We start from the raw sequence: 12421 nt of genomic DNA on the forward strand, positions 1-12421 counted from the left end.
GTGGGGACCAGTGTCAATTTGACATTGTCTTTAATGTAAACAATAAGAAGTAACACCAGAAGGAGGGACCGACCGTTAAATTAAAATTCCACGCGGCAATGTTTATAAAACATGTTCTAGTCTTGTGATGATTAATATCTCATCTTTTGTGAATCATATGATTCGTGTTAAAATACTTCATTTAACAAAACAAATGACCTACATGTAGCCTTGAAACAAGAGCTGCGCATATTAGATAGTCGATTTACAATAATTTCTTTACTTTTCATAGTTATAAAAGATTTTATAATAAAATTATAACAATATTTTGATGTCTAGCTGAAAATCGTCGAAAAAAAAAACTAAAACATAAATCTTAAAATTATTGTTTTAACTTGTTCAAAACAATCAACACTTAAAACAATAGTTTATAATTTTGAGGTACTGGTTCATGAGCAAAACGCAAAATTGGTCGGTTCATTAAATACAGAAAGTACTGACAGGAGTTGATTTATTCAGAAGTGAATAAAAAACATTAAAACATGACCTGACTAAATGAGGTATTTATGTTGGATTTCTTTAATCATTTTAAAAAAAGCAATAAAGGTATCTTTTTTTTTTACAGAACCAAGTTGTGGTTCAAGAATTAGAAAATGGGTATTTAACTCCTGGGCAATGACCCTGTAAATTTCAGCGCCCAGGGTAGGGTCCCTCGGTGTTTCCAAGCCCGATGTTTAAAATCTTTTTATAATGAAAAGTGCATTTTTTAGGGCCCCATGTCTCAAAAACTATAGATGACCACATCACCATATTTTCACGGTGATTGTGAGTTACCACTAGAGGATGACCCTGAAAATTTGAGCCCAAATATGAATTATAAATTTTGAATTCCGAACTGCGTTCTAGAACGCAGTACACTTTTGAATTGCGAAAATATTTAAATGCGAACTGATGCGTTCCCAAAAACTCGTGGGTAAGGATTAAATGCTTTTATTAATATGGAACAACTTTCAATTAAAAAAAAAGTATACCCTACAAACTATAGAATTTTGTGATATTGTATAGAGTTGTACATGTATGTCCAGATAAAATCCTTAAATTTGCAACAAAGACCTTTTCAAAAAGGCGTCTTTTACCTCTATATGATTTTTATGTGCATAATAAGAAATTGTTTTCAAGCAAGAGATTGCTCTTACACTATCGTATAGCCACAAATGCACAAAACAGCGATTTAGGAAAACTTACAATTAACGTACAGCTGCAACAGACAGTAAGTCAGGATTATATACAAGGTAATATGGATAAAGATTTTCAATCAGTATCAAAACAAAAACAAAAAAAGCCGAAGGAGAAAGTCCAAATTTTTTTATTCAACTAGTGTATTTTGAATCCCGCGAAATTCTGAATCCGTATTCTAAATATCGCTGCAAAATACTTAACGCTCTACTCCCATTCTCTCCCCCCCCCCCCCCCCCCCCCCCCTCCAGATAAAAATTTCAACCCTTTCAAAATATTATGGCGGCGAAAAATTGAACCCCCGTCCCAATGTTTTTCATTCACTATTGGAGAGGAGACTCAAGATCTCAAGATACTATGGCCACGATAGATATCATGGCCACAAAATATTAAACCCCTCCATTTTATTAAATTCCTATTGGAAATGGGGTTAAAAATATCAATGCCACAAAATATAGCCCCCCCCCCCCCCATCCATTTTCATTTTCTGTTTGAGATGGGGTTCAAAATATTATGGCCACGAAACATTTAACCTCCTCCTATTGAAAATCCCCATTGGAGAGGGGGTTCAAAATATTATGACCGCGAAATATTGACCCCCCCCCCCCCCCACCGCCTTTGACAGATATCACGGCTTACAAACATTATGAAATTAGAATACACATACATGTATCAATTGTTTATAGACAAATGTGTTAAACAACAAGAAAGGAATATAAATGACTAAAAATATGGATATAAACCAGAAACTTAAACAAATCTAAAACAATGAGAATTTATTTTGATTTTTAAGAAAAGAGGTGCAGACAAAAAAACTATAAGTATATGAAATGGTAAACAAACAACTAAATTTCTAGGACTATTATATATCTAAACACAAGTTTATCTTTTTAAAAGCTAGCACTGTACATAGCAATCATAAAATACAAAAGTAGATTTCTAAACCGTAGGTTTAATTTCCTGAATCGATAAATTATTGATAGGTGGGCACAGTAGTGCACTGAAATTGTGGTGGGGTGGTGGGGTGGTGGTCTCAATTCAGAATGGTGAATCTAGAGTGGGCTTTACATTTGCACTGGCATGACTCATGTATTAAGTATGCTTAAACCATTTTGTATTTACAGTTATTTCGAGAACGTTAGAACCAATGGTACTGTTTTGTAGTAATCGTATCTTCTCAGGCCTTTCCGACAAGCTCGGAAAACATATCCAAGGTTGTTTTTCGAGCTCGGAAAACATAACGAAGGTTGTTTTTTGAGCTTAACGGAAAGACCCAGGAAGGTTGTTAAGAAAAGATAGCTATTCGTTATAATTTTAGAAATAATTTGGTACTATAATACCTAAGCTACTGTTACTTTCTGGCATTTATGTACAGGTTGAACAGAACATAAAACTTCAGATCATATAAAGATGATAAAACGAAATTGACATGGTACAGTTTATCTACAGAAGTATTTCTAGAAGTGGCAGGGGATAGTTTTTTTTTGGTCGAGGAAATGTGAGGCAGATAGTGCTCAGATATGTGATTTAATTTTTCAGTGGATTTTTAAATTTGCAAAAATTGGTTTGCATGCAGGGGACACATGGTCCCGACTCCTGAGAATTTTTAAACACAAATACAACTTACATATAGCACTCTATAGAATAGCGAGGGACGGTCTCAAAATTTTCTGAAAAATTGCCCTTTTTCACATTTTCACGGGTCCAGCACCAGGCTCCAGTCCCGAGCAACTGCCATAAACTACCATAGGATTGGTAGCTTAATGTATACCCATGCAAATAATCACCAATTGATTGGGGGGGGGGGGTCAATCACCTTCTTTTCGAGTGACATTTCGTGTTCTGAACCCACGCTACTTTTCAAGCACAAAACCGAAAGTGAAAATTTTGGCCACAGTTTCGCATTTTTATCCCATATCTGATGAAAAGTGCTACCAGTATTAAAGTGTCATATATCAATGAAATTGACATGAGCTCTTCTATCCACAAAATGAATGCAATAAATATTCTAGCAATTTATGCCACTCAAATAACCTCAGGTTCTCCCTTTATTTCAAAATTTTGAAATTTTTGTTCGAAACTATCCCTGCCACCAGAATGCCCTACTGTGAAGTCGAGCATGTGTTTTCCAGTAAAAAGGAATAACGTAGTTGCTAGCGCTCAAGCAATAATATGAAAATATCGATTTCAAAAACTATCCCCATTAAAATCACAATGTACGGCTATTTTTTTCGCATGGCAAAGAGTAACTGGTACTTGAATTTACGGTATTACGCCCATTTTTTCTGATTTGAATAGCAATATTCGGAGCTTTAGACGGAAAACCTAAAATGAATCTACATGTATTGTGTATTTAAAAATAGAATTAACATCAAATTGTACGATATTGATGAAAAAATTAATTCATTGACTCTTTTAATTTATTCAATCATATTTAATTTGTCATTTTTTTCAAATCATTTTGTAAATAAAACATTAAAAACTATATAAAAATGCTAAGCTTGTACTAGAACTCAAAATGAATATTAGTGCAAAATATTCCTTACAGCTAAACAACAAGCTTGCTTATCGATTTCCAGTACTTGCAGTACTTTGATATTGTTTTAGCGGGAAACCAGCTTATTGAACGCTGGCGTAGGAATATAATTTATAGGACTACTTTCTTTTTAGTTCGTACCATTTGAAATCTGAATATATTCAATATATTTTAAATAAGTATCCTTGAAAAACCATGTTTCCGAATAAGGCTAACGAATACATTACGTCGAATTTATCGATTTTCAAATACTATTTCTTTTCAGCAATGATGATTTTGTGATTAGGTCCAAACACTGTTTTCTTCCGGTTTGCTTGAGTAATAACTCCCAAAACCCCAAATCAAATACGATCTTATTATAATGTGATGATACCGGGAACTGTCAATATACAACTCTTTATCTTTACATAAGAATCAGGTCAAATAAAGGCCAAGGAGTGGATGGCAGAAACCTATATCACAATGTGTCCTGGTATTACATGATTCTCTAACAGTATCAGTGGAGAACACTGATTTGCAGTTATCTCTCTTTTAACGATAGTTGGCTCCCATCGAAACTACTTTTCTCTATTCAAATAGCATACAGGAACATTGTACGCAATCCAAGTAAATCTTCTAAACCATATTTTATTTTGCTATGTTTATTAAGTGTTAATATGATCTATGAAATGTTGTGGTCTTCACCCAGATTGCAAACCAATGTTTCTGATCGTATTTGAGACTTAGAACAATATCTCCAAATGCTACTCAAAATTTAACCCATTCTTATAAACTAAACCATAAAGATGAAGATGTTAGATGTCTATTTCAAGTAAGAAACTTTTTTGGATTGATTCTAAACACCTGTATATTAATTGGCACCTGGTTATTCTTTCTACTGGATGATCCGATTGTTGGGTATAATTATGAACAAAATAATGGGATTTTTATCTAATGGGATATATATATATAATGTATGTATCAAAATAAAAACACAATATATTGAGGGGAATTCCTGAATAAATTTTATAATAAGGGTCAGAGTGAGTCATCAACGAATTACAAAATGGTCCACCAAAATGTTAAATATTACGTAAAAAAAAATATGTGGTATGAACCAGTTGCCATGGAATTCCATTTACTTTCAGCTGCCTGCTTACTTCCAGCTGTTTACTTACGAAATGTTTTTGCGCAGGTGCTAAAGATGTTCTAATTGTATAAGCACTGACATCAGTCATTTGACGGGCAGCATGCCTTGGTTATAGATCTGGACAGCAGACAAACTTTCAAGAAGCATCGTGCCTGAAACAGCTTAGAAGAAATAATTCACGACGTATATACAATAATGCATCAACTTATAGAATTCCATATACGACAGCCAGCTGTCAGCTGCCAACTGCAGACTGTTTACAGTACTGCCAACTGCTGACTACTTCCTGCCAGCTACTTCCTAGCAACTACTTTCTGGCAACTGCTTACTACCAACTGCTTACTGGCATCTGCCTAAGTGTTAAAAATGTTTTATAAGTCATGACATCAAATGCTGCAGCTATCTTCAAATGACTAAATATTTCATGTTAGGTTAAATATTTTTCGCAAATGCGCAAAAGCATTTCAGCAGTAAGCAGTCAGCAGTTGGTAGCTGACAGTTACCTGTCATATGTGGAATTCCTTACCAATTGCTTCAGATTTATGGCTTGATTTTTTTTTCTATATTTTGATACAGATGTGCAGTTATCCAAACAATCGAAGATCTGAAATGACCAATACCATGAACCCTTTTAAGGTGGCTCTAGACACCTCTTTTTGATGACGCAGTACGCAAAAAAGTAAATCTGGAAGCATGCAATTCCGGTACTGGCTAATTTAAACTGAGGCGAATTGCATGGGGACCGCTCTTTTAAAAAAATTGTTAAATGAATAGTCTTAGATTTAATTTGTTAATTGGAAAAATCATTACTTACAAGTAATGTGGTCTGTGACACCTTCACGTTGTGTCGTATTATTTATCGAAATAAGCAATAGAATCAAGTATAATTTTTTAAATAGTTTCTTTCCGACCTTCGACATCTTACAGCGTAGCGCAGTATTTTAGTGGGTTCACTACAAAAAGATGAAAAAAGTGGGTTCACTACAAACCTGTAGGTCATGAATTCGAATCCCGTTGAGGACAATAAAATTTTTAACTTTCCAAAATTTTCTAAAACGTATTGTTTGGATGAATACTGTGAAAGAAAATTCTAAACCGTTGGAAGTAATTCAATTAAAATATGCTTTAATATTCATTAATATTGACAGATGTTCCTTACCTATATAAGGGGGTGAGAGGGTGGCTTTGAATTTCTCTCAGGTTGGGATACATAAATCCTATTAGTTAATTTTCCCCTTTATTTATTTGACTTAGTTTTGCATTAAAGCGAATAAATTCACTTATATAGGCCTATAATGAAATATGTATGTATTTATCATTCCATCATGATATTTGGGAAATTTTCTTCGACTCAGAAATGAAAAGTCACCAAGATGTTTGGGCATTGGGACTTAGGAACGATAACTCTTACCTAAGGAACTTTCATACCAAATAAAATTTAAAATATTTTTTGTGTTTGTTTGCAATGATTTTCATTCAAATTTTCTATGTCACAGTTATTAAAATACATTTTCTCATAACATCAAGCAGCTTTTTTAGATAATTTGTCAACAGAGTAAAAAAATATGAAAAAATATGTTTTGGGGAAATACTAAAAAAAATTGAAATAATAACATTTTTGAATGTTAAGAAGTGTATTTATTTTTAGGTGTCAGAAGGAAATATCTATTATATGACAAAAAAAATTCTCTCAATTTGTTAATAGTTAACTTTTTAAAAATTATTTTACAAAAACACGAAAAAACTTTTTAAATTTCTTTATAAATACCTATAGTAGCCCTATCTTTATTTTAATATTTGATAAGTATATGTTTTGTGGTCTTCTATTGAAAATTGGAATAAACTGTGGGTTTATAGAGCCACCTTAAAAAAGAAAATTGGTGATTGATTTCCATCCATTAAAAAGTTGCGCTTAAATAATGAAACTAGTTGTCAACTAATTGAAGTTTCTTAAGTAAATGATGCTAATAAATTCAAGATGAATATCTTTCTATTTTCTGTGTGCACGTGCTTTGTATTTTTGTGACCCGACAAATGTTATTTTTGTATATTTCAATTGTTAGGGTCTTCCGTATTCAACAAAGGACCGTTTTATTATTCTATTGTTTCTTTTTCACTATTCTTATTGGGTTTTTCTTACAAATTTTTTGCAGAGATGGTTCGACCGATTTTCATTAAATTTTCAGAATGGTGCACTACCATCGGAAGTTTATACCGGTGCTCATTTTCTGAAAAATCACTTCCAGTCTGACGTTACTTCCGTTTTATTTACTCTACAATAACAGCTCATGAAAGGAAAATAAAAATTTTAAAATATGATAATAAATAATAAATATGATATTTTAATATAAATTTATCATATCTGGAGGTTATTTTTTTTATATCAAAAAAAATATTTCCGTTCGGTATTTTCCGGTCCGACAGACAAAAACCTCTTTTTTAAACACTAAAGAATTCAAGAGGTGATATACCTTAAAGCTTTTTGTTGTTTTGCTTGAAAATTATATTTCTGCAGAAAAGTTTACATGTACATTTAAGTAATTAATTTTAATTTAGTACATTTTTGCCCCCGTTGAGATATCTCAAATATCTTAAACAGTGTTTGACTGTGGGTCTCAATAACAAAAAATTGGTTTAGACAAGAAACTTTCACGGATGATAAACTTTGATGTGAAGATAAATGAAACGAGCACTTTTTTTGCCTAGTTCTATTTTCAGTTATCACTGAAATCGTTTGAAAAATCTTTCCTTTCCTTTTTTTTTTTTTTTTTTTTTTTGGTTTTTTTTTTGAATTTCGATGTTTTTCTCATCTTCGCTACACAAGGGTTTTCGGTCCACTGGAAGAAATTTGGGAAGTATAAAATATCATTTTTTTGTTAAGAATCATTTCCGTTTTTTCGTTTCCGGTCTGAGAGACAAATACATTTTCGTCCTTTTTTGCTCTTTAACGGTAAATAATTAAAAGGTAAAGTTTTCGAAATGATATCCCCAAGTATGTGGATGGTTCGAATATGTTTCATTTTGTTCGACATAACTTCCGGTCGTCACTGAAAGGAATCTAATTTTCTAATTTTCTATTTTTGGTTTTTGTTTTGCATGAATTTATCTTAGCTAGTCCTATTGAAAATCGCCTAGAAGACGCACTCTTTGCTTGAAACAAGGTCGCATCTAGTTTTATTAATAAATACATTGACTTCTAGGATGATTGTTTTGAGTGAACAATTTTTATAGTTAAGATTTATGAATGTATAAAAATCCAGACAAGTAAGTCAATGGTCATGTAATTAAATTTAAAAGGTAAATTATAATAAAAGCAACAGAATTAGACAAAGTTAAGAGGTGTCCATCGGTTCAACAAAGTTGATGAGTTGAGATTTACTGGCATCATCAAAAATACATTTCTATAGAGTTTCCATGCATTTACAAATTTTTGCATTTCAAAATTTTAATTTCCACTGAAAGGATTGATAATGTGTCTGTTTTCAAATAAGTGAACAACTATTGTTTTAAATATGAAATGATACAAATTATAACTAAGTCGTCTTTGGACAAAGAAAGCTCACCTTACAGAATATTAATAGCATTAACTATTCTAAAAAGTTCATTAAGAAGTCTGATACACATGTAAATACCGATTTAAATGCTCAGGCAGCTCAATATTAAATACTAGACTAAGTATTGTTTTTCATTTTTTATGTAAACACGTTGATCTTAACGTCATGTTTTCAAAAAAACACATAAATCGAATGATACAGTGAGATTTTGATTTAAGACATAGTGATTCAAAAGAATAATTCTATGAACTAATATGTATTGTCACCATTGAGTAGATATGATTTCTTGTAGTCTTAAAACATTCACTTTAAACATCATTAACATCATTTCTTGATCCAATTTGTATCATCTCTGAATTCCATCGTCGAATTTCAAGGATGAACTCAAATATAATTGGTGGTAATTTTTTTATATTTTCATTTCCCAGTGTCTTTGCCTGTGATAACACTATGTATCGATTTTGTACTATATAACTCATAAAGGCAAATTGAGGCGCCAGCGGGGTTTGCTTATTTATTAAGGTCTTCCGTTTCCAACGGAAGACCTTATAGTGATTGTTAGGTTTTTTCTTTCTTTCTTTCTTATTAAGGTCTTCCGTTTCCAACGGAAGACCTTATAGTGATTGTAATGTTTCTTTTTATTATTATTATTATTATTATTTTTTTCCCCTTTTTCTCTCGTGAATTTCTCAGAGATGTCTTGATGGTTTTTTATAAAATTTTCAGGAATGACAGAAAATAAAAAGATCTAGAGGATTTTAATTAAAAATGTTCTAAATTCACTTCCGGTCGTCCGTTTCCTGTCCCGCGACAAAAAGCTTGTCACCTCGAGATCTAAGAAACGGTAAAGACTTAAACATTCAAACTTTGTGGGATGATAGACCTGTAGCTGTAGATGTGTTTAAACACTTTTGTTTTGTTCGTCATAACTTCCGGTCGTCACCGGAAGCACTTAAAAAATATTTTTTTTAAGCATCAATTTTTTTGTCAATAGAATAAATATATAAGAATAAATCTATTCATAGGAAATCTCTGCGATGTAATATCAACAAAAAAATTCTACTTCTGGTGAGATATCTCAATTATCTCAGGTAGCTTTTTTAAAACACATTTTGTACCCGCGAGATATCAGAAACTATAAGCGATCAAGACACGAAACTTTCATAGATGATAGACATTTGATTGAAGATGTGTTTAACCGGTTTCATTTTGTCTTCCGTCACTTCCGGTCCATACCGGAAGAGTTAAAAAAAAGAGCTGTCTATCAGTTTAACTGTTTTCCATTGATATATTTTAGTTAGATAAATGAAAAATAATGTACAAAAGGCAAGTATACAAGAAATATTGAATACAATTTAAATTAAACAGTTCCGTTTGCCCGTTTCCTGTCCAGAGACCAAAAACCTGATTTCGACGAGATCTCAAAAACAGTAACGACTTGTTTTTATTATTTTTTTCCCCCTTTTCTCTCGTGAATTTCTCAGAGATGTCTTGATGGATTTTTATAAAATTTTCAGGAATGACAGAAAATAAAAAGATCTAGAGGATTTTAATTAAAAATGTTCTAAATTCACTTCCGGTCGTCCGTTTCCTGTCCCGCGACAAAAAGCTTGTCACCTCGAGATCTAAAAAACGGTAAAGACTTAAACATTCAAACTTTGTGGGATGATAGACCTGTAGCTGTAGATGTGTTTAAACACTTTTGTTTTGTTCGTCATAACTTCCGGTCGTCACCGGAAGCACTTAAAAATTAATTATTTTTACGCGTCAAATTTTTTGTCTATAGAATAAATATATAGATATAAATCTATACATAGGAAATCTCTGCGATGTAATATCAACAAAAAAATTCTACTTCCGGTGAGATATCTCAATTATCTCAGGTAGCTTTTTTAAAACACATTTTGTACCCGCGAGATCTCAGAAACTATAAGCGATCAAGTCACGAAACTTTCATGGATGATAGACATTTGATTGAAGATGTGTTTAACCGCTTTTATTTTGTCTTCCGTCACTTCCGGTCCATACCGGAAGAGTTAAAAAAAATCGAGCTCTTTATCAGTTTAACTGTTTTCCTTTGATATATTTTAGTTAGATAAATGAAAAATAATGTACAAAAGGCAAGTATACAAGAAATATTGAATACAATTTACATTGAACACTTCCGTTTGCCCGTTTCCTGTCCAGAGACCAAAAACCTTATTTCGACGAGATCTCAAAAACAGTAACGACTTGAACAACCAAACTTTGTTGGATGATAGACCTATGAATGAAGATGTGTAAACACTATTTTGTTTTATCCGGCGTAACTTCCGGTTTTCACAGGAAGTACACCCAATTTTGATATTTTTAAAAATATTTTGGTTATTTAGCATTGAAGTAACATTTTAGCTATAGAAATAGAAAAAGTCATCTACACACGGTAAAAAAAAGATCTACTTCCGGTGAGACATCTCAAATATCTCAGGCAGCCTTCTTTTTTAAAAACAAAGTACCCACAAGAAACTGATAGATCAAGACTTATATAGATATTGGACATTGATTGAACATGTGTTTAACGGGTTTCATTGGGTCCTACGTCACTTCCGGTTAATACTTGAAATGTTCAAAAGCAATATAACTTTTTTTTAAAACTTTTAACTTTTTTAAAAACATTTTACTCAATGTGATGAACAGTAACGTACGTAGGTAAATGAACTAACATATCTACTTTCCGTTTTTTAAATCACTTCCGTTTGTTCGTTTCAGGACCCTATATAAAAACTTTTTTTCAACGAGATATTATAACTAACGAAAACTTGAACATCCAAACTTTGAGGAAAGGCAAAATGTACATATATCCATTTTCTGTTTACAAGATAACTGGATTTTTTGTGCAGATTAATACATGAGGAACGGAAGACCTTTTTGTTGCTATAGCAACAAGAGTCTAGTTATTATTATTATTATTTTTTTCCCCTTTTTCTCCCGTGAATTTCTCAGAGATGTCTTGATGGATTTTTATAAAATTTTCAGGAATGACAGAAAATAAAAAGATCTAGAGGATTTTAATTAAAAATATTCTAAATTCACTTCCGGTCGTCCGTTTCCTGTCCCGCGACAAAAAGCTTGTCACCTCGAGATCTAAAAAACGGTAAAGACTTAAACATTCAAACTTTGTGGGATGATAAACCTATAGCTGTAGATGTGTTTAAACACTTTTGTTTTGTTCGTCATAACTTCCGGTCGTCACCGGAAGCACTTAAAAAATAATTTTTTTTACGCATCAAATTTTTTGTATATTAATAAATATATAAGAATAAATCTATACATAGGAAATCTCTGCGATGTAATATCAACAAAAAATTTCTACTTCCGGTGAGATATCTCAATTATCTCAGGTAGCTTTTTTAAAACACATTTTGTACCTGCGAGATCTCAGAAACTATAAGCGATCAAGACACGAAACTTTCATGGATGATAGACATTTGATTGAAGGTGTGTTTAACCGGTTTCATTTTGTCTTCCGTCACTTCCGGTCTATACTGGAAGAGTTAAAAAAATTGAGCTGTTTATCAGTTTAACTGTTTTCCTTTGATTTTTTTTAGTTAGATAAATGACAAATAATGTACAAAAGGCAAGTATACAAGAAATATTGAATACAATTTACATTGAACACTTCCGTTTGCCCGTTTCCTGTCCAGAGACCAAAAACCTGATTTCGACGAAATCTCAAAAACAGTAAAGACTTGAACAACCAAACTTTGTGGGATGATAGACCTTTATATGTACATGTTTTTAAACTATTTTGTTGTGTTCGGCGTAACTTCCGGTCGTCACCGGAAGCACTACAAAAATTACGTTTTTTCTTTATTTATTTCTTTTACATGGAATGAATATATCAGTATACAATCTTAGATGTGTCATCTTTATAATGTTAAATTTTCAAATAAGTGTTACTTCCGGTGAGATATCTCAAATATCTCTATGTAGCTTTTCTTTTTACAA

Source organism: Crassostrea angulata, chromosome 3 (genome assembly GCF_025612915.1).
Source record: "Crassostrea angulata isolate pt1a10 chromosome 3, ASM2561291v2, whole genome shotgun sequence".
NCBI classification, from domain to species: domain Eukaryota; kingdom Metazoa; phylum Mollusca; class Bivalvia; order Ostreida; family Ostreidae; genus Magallana; species Magallana angulata.